The 12,628-nt window shown below is 45.8% G+C and overlaps 1 protein-coding gene and 1 pseudogene across 1 annotated transcript in view; both read right to left on the bottom strand.

Annotated features, from left to right (window-relative positions):
- The window catches only part of PLEKHG4B (pleckstrin homology and RhoGEF domain containing G4B), a 75,216-nt gene extending 62,637 nt beyond the window's left edge, over positions 1-12,579 (bottom strand). The window contains exon 1 of the mRNA XM_023751734.1: positions 12,538-12,579. The gene's annotated coding sequence lies outside the window, so the exon portion shown is untranslated. The remainder of the gene's footprint in view (positions 1-12,537) is intronic.
- On the bottom strand, positions 7,173-7,602 carry LOC102427789 (annotated as a pseudogene).
- Positions 12,580-12,628: the final 49 nt, after the last annotated feature.

Below are 12,628 nucleotides of genomic sequence, written 5' to 3'. Positions count from 1 at the left end.
GCAAGTAAGCAAAACACAGCATGGAGGAAAGGTGTTGGTGCAAACTGGAAAACCACTGACAAGAGATGTAATGCCCAGTGGTGGCCAGGCTCAGTGTACAAGCAGCCTGGACCTGGCAGAGACCTAAGAGTGGGCTGGCTTGTGAGGACAGAGGGGGTGTCCACATTTTCTGGGGGCTGGCTGCATGCTGTGTAGTCGGCATGTCTGCACAGCATGGCTCTGAAGTGCTCCCACCGGAATTATAGCACCTAGCTTTGGAAGGGAGTACAGAGACACCCAGTTTATGAGCACCCCCATCTACAGTTGGGACCAACCTTTACGGTTTACAATGCAGCACCAGGAGGAAAAGATACACCAAGTCACAGAGTTCCCCAGACAATTTGGGTTTTCAACTGTGGTCCTGGCATTACCTCTTTCCCCCCCCTTCAAAGTGTTCCAATTTGGACAACAAATAATATGGCCACTCTGCTTATAAGATGTGGACTTCCTTGAGTCCATAAGGTGGTAGTTTCAGCTCAAGAGACCACAGGTTAATTACCCCGTATTTTCACAATTTGCTTCTCTCCCAACTGGTCTACCCTTTGAATGAAGGGTGGGAGGCAAATGACAATGGAGAAGATTGAGAGGTAGAAGTGAGTAGAAGTGAAGGTGAGTGAAGAGTCAGGGTAAATGAGGGTAGAGGTGAGTGAGGGTGGAGGTAAGTGGGGAGGAGGTGGGTGAGTGAGGGCAGAAGTGGGTAAGGGTGGAGGTGAGTGAGAGGTGGAGGTGAGGGTGGAGGTGGGTAGGAAGTGCATAAACCTATTTGCTGGGATTTTAAGGTTTCTCTGTGATGATGATAATAGAAACCTTAATGCCTCAATTAAAAAATTGAATAAAGAAATTTCATACAGCCACTTAAAATGAATGCAGATCTGTATAAAATGAGTGGCATCCATGACATAGTAAATGAAAAAAGCAGGTTATTAAATAGCATGTAGGGTGTGATCCCATTGTTAAAAATGAAATATATTCATATGTACATAGAAAAAACATGGATGGATCTACCTCATAATATGCAATTGAACTCTGAATAACAGATTTAGAATGTCACTTTCTGTATTACTTGATTGATTTTTTTCTCTTCTTTCCCAGTGAAATGAGCATACACTTTAGTTGAATGAATAAACACTGAAAAGTGAGACTGACAAGCAAAATATTGCAAAAGATGAACAGTTTCATAAGGACTGGAAGAAGTCATAACAATGGAAAATAATAACTTCCAATTTCTTCTTCTTAGATTTGGATTAACTTGTGTTCAAGGTGATTCAATGGATCCTAGAATCAAGGCAGAGCAGGGCAGGGGCTAAGTCACTGTGAGCAAAGTCCCCAAAAGGTGTTTCCCATCAGCTTGTCTACACCATATCTCTCCTCTTCACCACTGTTGCCTTTGGTGGCTGTCACAGGTAGGAGGGCTGAAAGATGCTTCTCCAGAGCACACACCATTGCTTTTTTGTCCATTGCTTGTTCACCGTAATAGGACATTCCTCCACAGATACGGAACAGATTACTGGTTCTTAGACAGGTTTCCCAACCTCCAACCTGGCTTTGATGACTTTAACTATGATTCAGGGGAATTGCTCTTGGTCCATACAAGACAATGCCAATTCAGGGACCATTCCAAATTTAGCAATTGGATGTCACTCATACGAGAGGAAAGTTGGGATGCAAGAAGGCAAGGCACCCAGATTAGCAGGAAGGCTGAACAGATTTGTCCTGACAGCTGCAATAGGTGCCTCAGTAGCCATGTGACAAATAGGAATGATCTAGCATTGGACATGAAAAGAAAATCCAACAAACATTCAGTGATCACGTATCTGGTCCTCAGCAGGCAGGGTGTGAGGCAAACAGGGGCACTGCTGGTGACCTTCTGGGCACCACAGCCCGTCTGTTCTCATCCCCCTGAGAGGCAGAGAAGCACCAGCAGCAACCCCATAGGCCTTCTTGGGAGCCACATTCAACCTGGATGTCAGGTAAACAAACAGACTAAAGAACAAAACACAAAGGCTGTCCTCAACCTAAACCTGGTTGGCTGCTGAAGGTGTTTTGGCAGAGCCTGGCTTCCCTGTTGTTCCTTCTGTAGCCTCTGGCCTGAATTCCTTTCCTTGCTGCTAGCAGCTTATTCCAGCTCTGGCACAAAGATTTTACCAGGCAAGTGTTTAGATCTCACGGAGAAGGGACTGACTGTTCATTCTAAAGGGACAAACACAGTCAATTTAGGGGCTTAATTTCAGCCCCTACATGTGAACATCAAGCCAGGAGCTTTGGAGCAGGGCTTTTGGACAATTTTTTTCTTGAGATCCATAGGAAGCTGAATGGGGGGAAGAGAGGGATGGAGAACAAATTAAAAAGATGAGCAGGTCTAACGGCCTGGTGACTACTTAGCCCAGTGGTCAGCAAACCGCGGCTCTCGAGCCACATGCGGCTCTTTGGCCCCTTGAGTGTGGCTCTTCCACAAAATACCACATTCGGGCGCGCACGTACAGTGCAATTGAAACTTTGTGGCCCATGCGCAGAAGTCAGTTTTCGGAAAGGAGATAGACGAAACAAGTATACAAGACAAGTGTGGATGGGAAAGTTGGAAGGGGTCGACCTCAGCGAACATACCTCAATCAGATTGAGGATGTTTTTAGCAAAGGCCAGTTTAGGAGTACCCTAATTAAATTAATAACAATGTACCTACCTATATAGTTTAAGTTTAAAAAATTTGGCTCTCAAAAGAAATTTCAATCGTTGTACTGTTGATATTTGGCTCTGTTGACTAATGAGTTTGCCGACAACTGATCTAGACGAGCCTCAACTGGGCTGACTGGGCACTTCAAGTCTCTGCCATGTATCTGTTCCATGCCAGTAGGCTGCCTCAGGAATGTCCTCATGGAGATGACAGAAACACAAGAAAGAGCAAGGCCTCTTGAGTGGTAGACTTAGAAGCACCATACTTGCACTTCTGCTTCATTCTATTACCCAAAGCCAGGCACATGGTCAAGTCCAGAGACAGAGGCAGAGGACACTTCAAAGTTAAATGCCCAAGGGGGTGGATGCAGAGACGGTAAAAGATCATTCAACTCATCAGTGAGACCTATCAATTCTACCTTAGAAATACTTTCCACACCTGTCCAATACTCCTTCTATCTTATTGCTATCACCACTTCAGTTCACCATGATCTCTCTTACCTATCACCACCTGACTGCTCTGTCCAAATCTTTCTTGTCCATTCCTTCTCAGATCATTCTCAATGCAGCAACGAGAATAAACTTAAAAAGAAAACCTGCTCTGACCACTCATTTAATTAAGTCTGCTAAATGGTTTCCTATTGTTCTCAGGATAAAGGTGAAAATCCTGACTAAGGCCTGAATTGTTTTCAATTTTCAATTGAAGGGTTATTTTAAAGCAAATAGGTGAACCTGGTGAAAGGGAGAAAGAGAGTGAAGAGGGAGTGTGGGAAAGAGAGGCTTTGTAATGACTTCCACGTGAGGACAGCCTGGGACCCCCCCCCCCCCCTTCTCCAACCTCATCTCCTTCTATCCTTTCTTTCACTTTATGGTTGGAACGCATCATAATTCCCCAAGTTGTACACTATTTCAAGCCTCTAGGGCAGCCGTGGGCAAACTACAGCCCGCGGGCCGAATCCGGCCCGTTTGAAATGAATAAAACTAAAAAAAAAAGACCGTACCCTTTTATGTAATGATGTTTACTTTGAATTTATATTAGTTCACACAAACACTCCATCCATGCATTTGTTCCGGCCCTCCGGTCCAGTTTAAGAACCCATTGTGGCCCTCGAGTCAAAAAGTTTGCCCACCCCTGCTCTAGGGTCTTATTTGGACTGCTCTGTGTCCATGTAGAGTTCTTTTTCCCTCCTTTTGGTACGGATTCAAAACCCTCTGCCTTTCTCCTTTCCTTCTTCTAGGGAAAAAGAAGAGAGGAGAAGAGCCCTGAGTGGTTTGGCTCAGTGGATAGAGCGTCAGCCTGCGGACTGAAGGGTCCCAGGTTCGATTCTGGTGAAGGGTATGTACTCCAGGAGAGTCTTTCTAATTACCTTTTCCTGTCTGTGCCAGGTTCTCTCCCCTGGGGCCCAGTGCTATCCTGTGCTTATCTCTGTCATGGTTCTAGTCATATTGGATGGAAATAATCACTCTGATCCTCTTTTCTAATGACAGTGCTTCTCAACCTTCCTAATGCCGTCACCCTTTAATGCGGCTGCTCAGGCAATAACAGTTAATGGTGCTCGCTATCGCGACATGATAATCCATTTACCCGAGATCTATTCCATACATAACCCTATACTGTATACTTTATGAATCAATAAAAAAATTTACAATTTGTAATTATAAACCTGTGTTTTCTATCAAAATTACTTCTTGCGTGAATTTTGGGACACCCTTATTTCGTAGGCTCAGGCTGAGTCATGTGTCAATCCCAGATCCAATCACTATGGAGACCATGAGAGGTCCCGAATGAGTCAAGTGCTCTTCTTATTTCATTATAAAATTCAAGAAGACAGGGTCAAGTAAGAGAATGGCTGCTTCCAGACAAATCACATGACTGCATTTTTGCTTTATGTGTAGGTGTGAGGGGAAGGTGGGGGAAAGAAAAAGGATTCCCCAGAGAAAGGGGTGAGTTATTAAGGGTATTTTCAACGAGAAGTTTACTGGGAACAATCCACCTACTTATGTCCAGCAAAAAGATTAATAAAATCAACATATATATAATCCAACTAAGAACCTTTCTTTCCAAGCTGTTCATCCATCCTATTTCTGTTAAAAGAACCCCATATTCTCAGAATCTAAGGGCTGACTTTTTCACAAGAAGGACATAATGTCACCTTCCTCTCCCTTTCAACATGATTTCCCTCCCCTACTGGCAGGTCTAAGCAGTCTTCTCCCTCCCACCCCACCGTCAGTGTTTCATAAAGTCTTAGTAGATTAGCATTTCAGAAGGGAAGCTCATTCTTACAGGTGAGAGAAGATCCCAGTTCCTTCTAATTCAACCAGTCACACTGGAGTTGCAACAGGTGGGTCATTCCAAAAAGAAAAAGGGAAAAGAACAAGAGAAAGAACCATTCTTTTAAGGTTTTGTTTCTCCAATTGCTACCCATTCCCACTGAACCCTCTACCATCCATCCACCCTGTTGTTTGTCTTTGACCATCAGTGAGAGACTCCATCTAGAAGGAGTACCTCAGGGGAGGGGGCATTGCACTCTTTGTTTCTAATAGTTACACTGTGCTTTTAACACATTACAGTCCCTGTAGAGTGGGTGCAGTCAATGGTGAAGTAAAGGGGCAGGGAAAACTTCAGAGAAAAGCACAGCAAAATACTAGTGTTCTGGAAGAACTGCAATAATAAATTAGAGATTAGGATGAGATAATAAGTAGTCAATATACCCATCTCTCTCCCAATATTCTCTCCTGATGTTCTCACCATCTTTTAATGTAAATAAACATGTACACGTGGTTATGCTAGGGTGAGGTGAGAGTAGTATACAGGTGTGACAACTCATCTGAGAGGTTTTTGAGCCTGAGTCTGAGATACAACTGTTAAATTGGCTTTGCAGAGAAGAAATCTAAGAGGATGAGGTCAGAGGAATGGGATGGAAAACATACACATGGTGCAACCTGCTCTCTGGAAAAGGACTATTAAGCCAAGACTTTCTTCCAGACCGAGGCTGACCAGAGATACCTTTTAGTCCACAGGGAGTTATCCTGTTCTTTCAAAGTTTGAGAAGGCTTATCAGCAGCTAGGTACACATAACCTTATTCCGTGTCTCTTCTCCCCAATTTTCTCAGGGGAATATTTCTGAATATTAGAGACATGGAAAAAAACGACATATTCTCCTTTTCTCTCTCCTCATGTAGGGATTTCACAATTTAACTACAGGGGCCCTCTGGGATTCTTTCTCTCTCAGTGATCAACAAATGTGAGTGCTTTAACCTCAAACACTGGTCTCAGCTGAATCTACCAGGAAAAAAAAAAGGTGTAAGAGTGAACTTTGTCCTATCACAATACTTTGGATCTTCACCCAAAACCAATACTTCCATCCTTGGAACACATCATAATTCCCGAACTTGTACACTATGTCAAGCCTCTGGGTCTTACCTGGACTGCTCTGTGTCCAAGTAGAGTTGTTTTTCTCTCCTTTTGGTACGGATTCCAAACCCTCTGCCTTATGCCAATAAAAAAAAAAGACAGAGAGAGAGAGAGAGAGAGAGAGAGAGAGAGAGAGAAGAGCGCAGATTGGTTTGGCTCAGTGGGTAGAGCATTGGCCTGTGGATTGAAGGGTCACACGTTCGATTCCAGTGAGAGAGAGAGAGAGATATTTTTGTTGTTAATCCCCATCCCGAAGATATTTTCCCATTGATATTCAGAGAGAGTAGAAGGGAGGGAAGCTCCAACCACTGAAACCATACTGGCCAGGGCTGAGTGAGGAATTTTTATTAGTCACTAGTAAATTATTTGACCTCTGAACCCTTTCAGGACAGTGTTTCAACTGCAGAAGGCATGATCAGGCTTGCTGAACTCTCACAAGGATCTGGCAGGAATTCCGTAAATAATGGCAGCAAATACAGAGTGATGGCGGAACATAGTGCAGAGATGTGTGGACATGGGCAAGTCGTGAGGATGTAGAGATCATGTGCCTGCATCCAGGGACATTTGGGGAAACAGAGGTGTGTGGTTAGAACATGCACCTGGGTTCTCTGGTCAGTGCTGTCCAAAGCCCCTCTCCTCCCAGGGTGGGGGCGCTGTTCTCCCATCTCACATGCTGATTCACCGATAGTATTTAAATTTAAAACCAATGAGCACTGAGAAATGTGTCGTTTATGAACAAAGCCTGGGGAGGAAAACTGAGAATGAAGCACTCAAATTAGAAATGAAGAAAACTGTCTCTTTTTGCAGATGATCTTATATATAGAAAATTCCAAAGAATCTACAAAAAAAGCTACTAGGGCTAATAAATGGATTCAGCAAAGTTGCAGGGTATGTGTTTGACAGCAGGTTCAGGTAGAGGGGGTTCCTAGGCAGGACTGATACCCTGTGTTCTACTCGGCCACGTGAAGAGACCCATGCTGGTTGCCGGTGGTCATGGGGAACAGCCAGATGAGATCAACCAGAATGCACTGATTTCGAGGCTTTGTGTTCATATTGCCCTTGGCCCCTTCTCAATCGACTTCCCAATTCCCTTGCCCTGGAGCTTGAGGTCGATGGCTCTCTCAAATTTGCTCAGAAGCTGATTATTAGAAATGGCCTGTCCACTCTTATAGTCTGCAATGACTGTGGCTTCTCATTGATTTTCATCCCCAGATCCTTCGGCATCAATCCCTGGCCCTGCGGATCACTCTGCCGACCTCAGGGCCACCCAGTTGTGGTGCAGCTCCTCAGTCTCCTGGTCCCGCTTGGCATGTTCTTGGTGATCGAATGCTGTTTGTTCTGGCCGGCAGCCCATTTTGTGGAAGTTTCCACATCTCCTCTTCTCTGAGCCACTGAGATGGCCTGCCTGGACTTGGCATGTGCAGCTATGGGCCCTTCTTGTGCAGCATCCTCACCGTGTCCCCGTTGCTCTCGGCCATAGTAGGGCAGGCAGGTCCAGTGGCTCTGTGGCAGCTCCATGTTACATGCATTTTAACACAATTCAAAGAATCACATAGTGTATGATTCCATTTACATGAAATATTCAGAGTAGATAAATCCACAGACAGAGAGCACATTAGTGCTGGGAAAGGGTGGAATCGGGGAAACTGCTTAATAGGTGTGGGGGTTTACTTTGAGGTGACATAAATGTTCTGAAACTAGATAGAGGTGGTTTCACAGCATTGTAAATGTTACTAAATGCCACTAAACTGTTTGCTCTAAAATGGTTAATTTTATGTTATGTGAATTTCACCTCATAAATTATTTATTTTTAATTATTTATAGTACCTTCCAGAAATTGTGCTAAGATCTTTTCCCTCCTTTGCTGCTGTTGCTCTCTATACCCAACCCTTGTACATGCTTTTCCTATGTAACGTTGTGCTTTGGGGACAGGTTACATTAGTCTCCGAGGATAGTCAGCACATGTCACTGGCCACTGTGAGTTTCTGTGCTACAGTCAAGGATGGTAGAGTCTCTGGACACACAAATGTCAGTTTGAGAATGAAATGCTCACACCTTTGCCCACTGTGGTGCTCCACACTCACCAAATGCTTGCTCCAATTAGGTTTTCTTTATTTATTTTTTAAATATATTTTTATTGATTTCAGAGAGAGAGAGATAGAAACATCAATGAGAATCATCAATATGCTGCTTCTTGCACGCCCCCTACCGGGAATCGAGCCCACAACTCAGGCATGTGCCCAGACCAGGAATCCAACTGTGACCTCCTGGTTCAAAAGTCAGTGCTCAACCATTGAGTCACACCGGATTAGTCTCTGAATAATCCAGAAGAAAAGCTCTGAGGCCTTGGAACCAAGTAGAGTTCATGGCCTATTGATTTGGGCACTTTCATAAAACATTTCTTTTTTAAAAATCGATGATTATGTTGTTCGAAACTGCACATAATTGCAGTCAGTTATAATCCCTCTTCTCAGTTGATATCTTTGAATACAAAAATGCCTTGAAGATAACTTCATTGAATTTTTTTCCTTAAGTGATTTGACAACAAATTAAAACTTAATCCTCTTTACCTCTTATTTGAGGTAAAATCTCTCTCTCTCTATAAAATCACAGAATAGCAGCTAACATTTTTCAAGTACTGCAGATGCTGTTCTAAGCATACGGTAATGCTGTTTTCATCCCCATTCTAAAGATGGTGAGTTGAGGGGCTGGCCTGTTCACCCACTCATGGGGAAACCAGGATTGAACCCAGGCCCCTCCAGCTGCACAGCCTACATCCAAACCACTGAGCCACTGCCTCTGTGCCACACTGCCCTTTGTCTCATTCTAGCAGGGACAGAGTCAAGAGCTCTCAGAAACTCATTCCAACCCCTTCACTCTCCAGGCAAAGTCACCTGATGGCCACAGCTCATTACAGGTCAAAGAGTTTGTACTAAGCCAAACCACATCTCCTCCACTTGACAATGAAGGGAGGGGTCATCCTCCTAGCTGCCCTTTCCGTTCATTTGAAATTAATTCAGGCATTTCTTTTCTGCTCTGTTCACCATCATCCCCACCCCCAAAACACACACACAAAGCACACTCATTACGTCACACCAGGGTTTATTGAGCCTTTCTCTGTAATTGTCTTGGGTCTGCTTTGACTATATCCCACTTAGACAAACAAGGTTTCCCTGGCTGCTCTCTCGGTCCCACAGGGCAGGCTCTGCATCTGTGTGGCCCAGAAAAATTGGGGGCTGGACAGAAGAGTGAAAGTGGGCTTTAGAAGAGGGGGAAGGGTCACCATCATGTGATACGTACTGTGTGCCATGCACTATTCCAGGCATCAGAGAAACAAGGAGAATGAAACAAAGCCTGGGGAGACAAGCAATTAAGGAGAGCCAGACACCAGTGATTTTTAGACCCTCGTATGGAGGAGACCCACATATGGAGAAACCAAGCAGGAAAGGGGCTGGGCGGGGGAGGTGTGAGGGCAATGCCTACCAAGACTGGGGGTCCCTGGGTCAGGGGGCTGTGCGCAGGTGAGGTACATCTACTTATCACCTGGCTGACTTAACCAATTCTAGTGTAGAACTTGAAATTAGTTAATTCCTAACTGTTGTTGCATTAGATTTAACCCCATTCCTCAGTCTCAGAAACGTAAGTAGTTTTAAAGTGACGTAAAAGAAATTCACCACAAGGTATCTTTTGCACAATCTGATTTTCTGAGTTGGGGAAAACTCTGTTAGGTCAGACACTTGTCTAAAAGTATCTGAAAGCTTTGTGTTTGAGAATTTGGGCCCAGATGTGAACAGAGACACCTGGAAAGGTGTCCCAGATATCAGGACAGAGGCAGCTTTTAACTTGAGGACGTTTAGCTAAATGATGAACTGAGTTTCCTTTCCAGAAGCATCTACAGATCCATTTTTAAATTAGACCCTATGGAGCTCCAAGAGGTACTGGGGCCATGTGTTATTCCTATACACGATGCATAGACTGAAGCTCAGAGAGGCTGAACTACTGGGCCAAAGACCAACAGCTAACACAGGGTGGATGCGGGTGCACATCTAATCTCTAAGACCCCAGGCATGTTCTCTGGTGCCTCTTCCCCTCTCCACGGGCACCTGTTCTCCTGGCCCTTTGTAGGGTACATAGTGAAGGTGGGATGCCTTCACCTCACAGAACTCCAGATTCCCCACGCATCCCAGGATCAACACGTGTAGGACAAGACTTTGCACCTCTCAGCCCACCCTCTGCACCCCCTCCTCCCTCACCTAAGCCTCCTCTCTTGACTCCCCATCCCTCACAAGTGTGCTGGGTTCATTCTCCTCAGCTGGACATGAGCTCCGGCCCAGGGACGCAGTGAGGAAGCCTCAATCCCCACCCCCAGAGCTTCTGGACAGGACACAGAAGCCCCAAGCTCAATACTGAACTGTCACCCCACTGCTTCAGGGCTGCTTCTTGGCTGGGAGACACAAGGCAACAAAAAGCCTCGCTTTCCACCATCTGAAGAATGGGTATCCCACCTGGGTGGGCTGCTATTAGGGCCTAGCAGGTGCTACATCAGGGGTGGGGAACCTTTTTTTCTGCCAAGGGCCATTTGGATATTTATAACCTCATTCGAAAGCCATACATAATTATCAACCTAACACATTGCGGACAGATCATGAGAATTCTCGTGTTTTCTGTTCTAAGGTTTGTGGCCTATCACGAGAATTCTTTAAAAAGATATTAGCTTGTAAGAACATGTAATAAATAACTTCAAAATGCAATGGGTATTTAATTTTAAAGCGTGCCTTTAACATTTATGTAAAATGTTTTTTGTACTTGTTCAATAGAAACTTATCTGGGTAAAGCTAGCAATAAAACTACTGGTCCGCAATGTGTTAAAAATTAGCCGGCTATATTTGATCAAACATTTAATTAACTCACCCTTAATGCTTTGGCAGGGCGAGGCCAAATGATTTCTCGGGCTTTACCCCACCCCTGCTCTACATGACTGCTCTACAAGCATAAAGAGAGGACACATTAGTTTTGTGTGGAAGGAGGGAGGCAGTGGCATGTGAACTGAGCTTGAATGATTCTCTAAAAAGAAACACTGGGATCCAGGGAGCAGGGGACTCCTATGTTGGGTTGGATGATTCAACCAGTGAACACACATCTTAGCTCAAATTCAAGGCCGACTTTATTTCCTTAGCTTTCACAAGTATTTGCGTGAGACCACCACCGTGAACGAAGACGCCACAGACACAAAGGTCTTAATTTCACCAAGGCCATTTGGACTAGACCCACACCAGACCCCTCCAATGGAATCAAACATGAGGACTGTCCTGCTAGCCACAGGCTATCCAGCATCCAGGCCCACCACCCAGCGGGAAGGGCAGGACTCTGCTCCCTGGGGCCCATCTGAACAGTCCACTCTGCTCCCCACCCAGGCCTCCTGGCACATTTGCAGACTAGACCCAGCACAGAGAGACCAAAACGCGGCCCCACCTCAGAAGCAAACGTGGGTTTGTTGTCCGGTGGCAGATGCCCAGCTCTGCCGATAGGATCCCATCCCGTGAATGGAAACGCATAGCGGTTAAACATCTCCGCCTCCGAACATGCTTCTGGGAGCAAACATTTCCCATAAAGTGCCTGGAAAGTTCCTCCCGACCCAGAGACCCGGCCTCACTTCTGTCCACTTTGAACTCTGTGTGCACGAAGCTGAGAGGCTCACCCTCCCGCCAGCGCCGGATGCCCGGTTGGCACAGCCATCTCGGAAGGCACTAATTATGCACAGTTTCAACTCCATTTAATTTAATTTTGAATTATATGTTTTAATTGTTAATTAGACGCCCGAAAGTACCAACTAAACGTTTTAAGTAAAAGTGCTGTTGGGTAACAGGAGTCGAGGGTAATTACTTCGCCGAAACTCTTCCATCTCGTTTCACAGGAAAAAGGGAAGCACAAACCCGATCACTTTCTGCATTGCACGCGGAGCCGTGCAAGCAGCTTCCATCGCACTTTCCCAATCGGACACGGCTGTGTGGTCTTACTCGCCAATGATCATGACTTAAATCAGCTGACCTCCCAGCCTAAGTCAATCCCGGCAGTTCTCTCGGTGAAGACTCTGTGCTCGGTGCACCACCGTTCGCCGGCTGGTCCCACCGCTGGGCTAAGGAGTAACTTGGGAGATTCCCAGCCCCGGCGACAACCCCACAAGCGTCTTCTGGTCCCACACCCCCTCCCTCCGCACTCCCTCCAGACCCAGGAACGCACAGCCGTCCCGGAAAGCACATTTTCCTCATAAATATTCATGAGGCGAAGGGAAAAGTTTGCTAAACTGCGTTCCAAAGACCGGAAAGTCAAGGTTCCTCCCCTGCGGTGGTGGCGGCGCCCAGGACCCTCTCCCCGCTCTCCCCCGTCTCCCCACCCCGCGGCCCGTCCCCTACCTGGGCGCCCGCGCCCTTGTCGCCGGAGCCGTCTGCGCTCAGAGCCATGGCGGGGCCGCCTTTTGTCCGGTCTTCGGGGCCAGTGTCCCCC

This window comes from Myotis lucifugus, unplaced genomic scaffold (genome assembly GCF_000147115.1).
Source record: "Myotis lucifugus unplaced genomic scaffold, Myoluc2.0 scaffold_0, whole genome shotgun sequence".
Classification (NCBI taxonomy): domain Eukaryota; kingdom Metazoa; phylum Chordata; class Mammalia; order Chiroptera; family Vespertilionidae; genus Myotis; species Myotis lucifugus.
The sequence above is the reverse complement of the archived record's forward strand: the minus strand, read 5'-3'. Positions and strand labels throughout refer to the sequence as shown.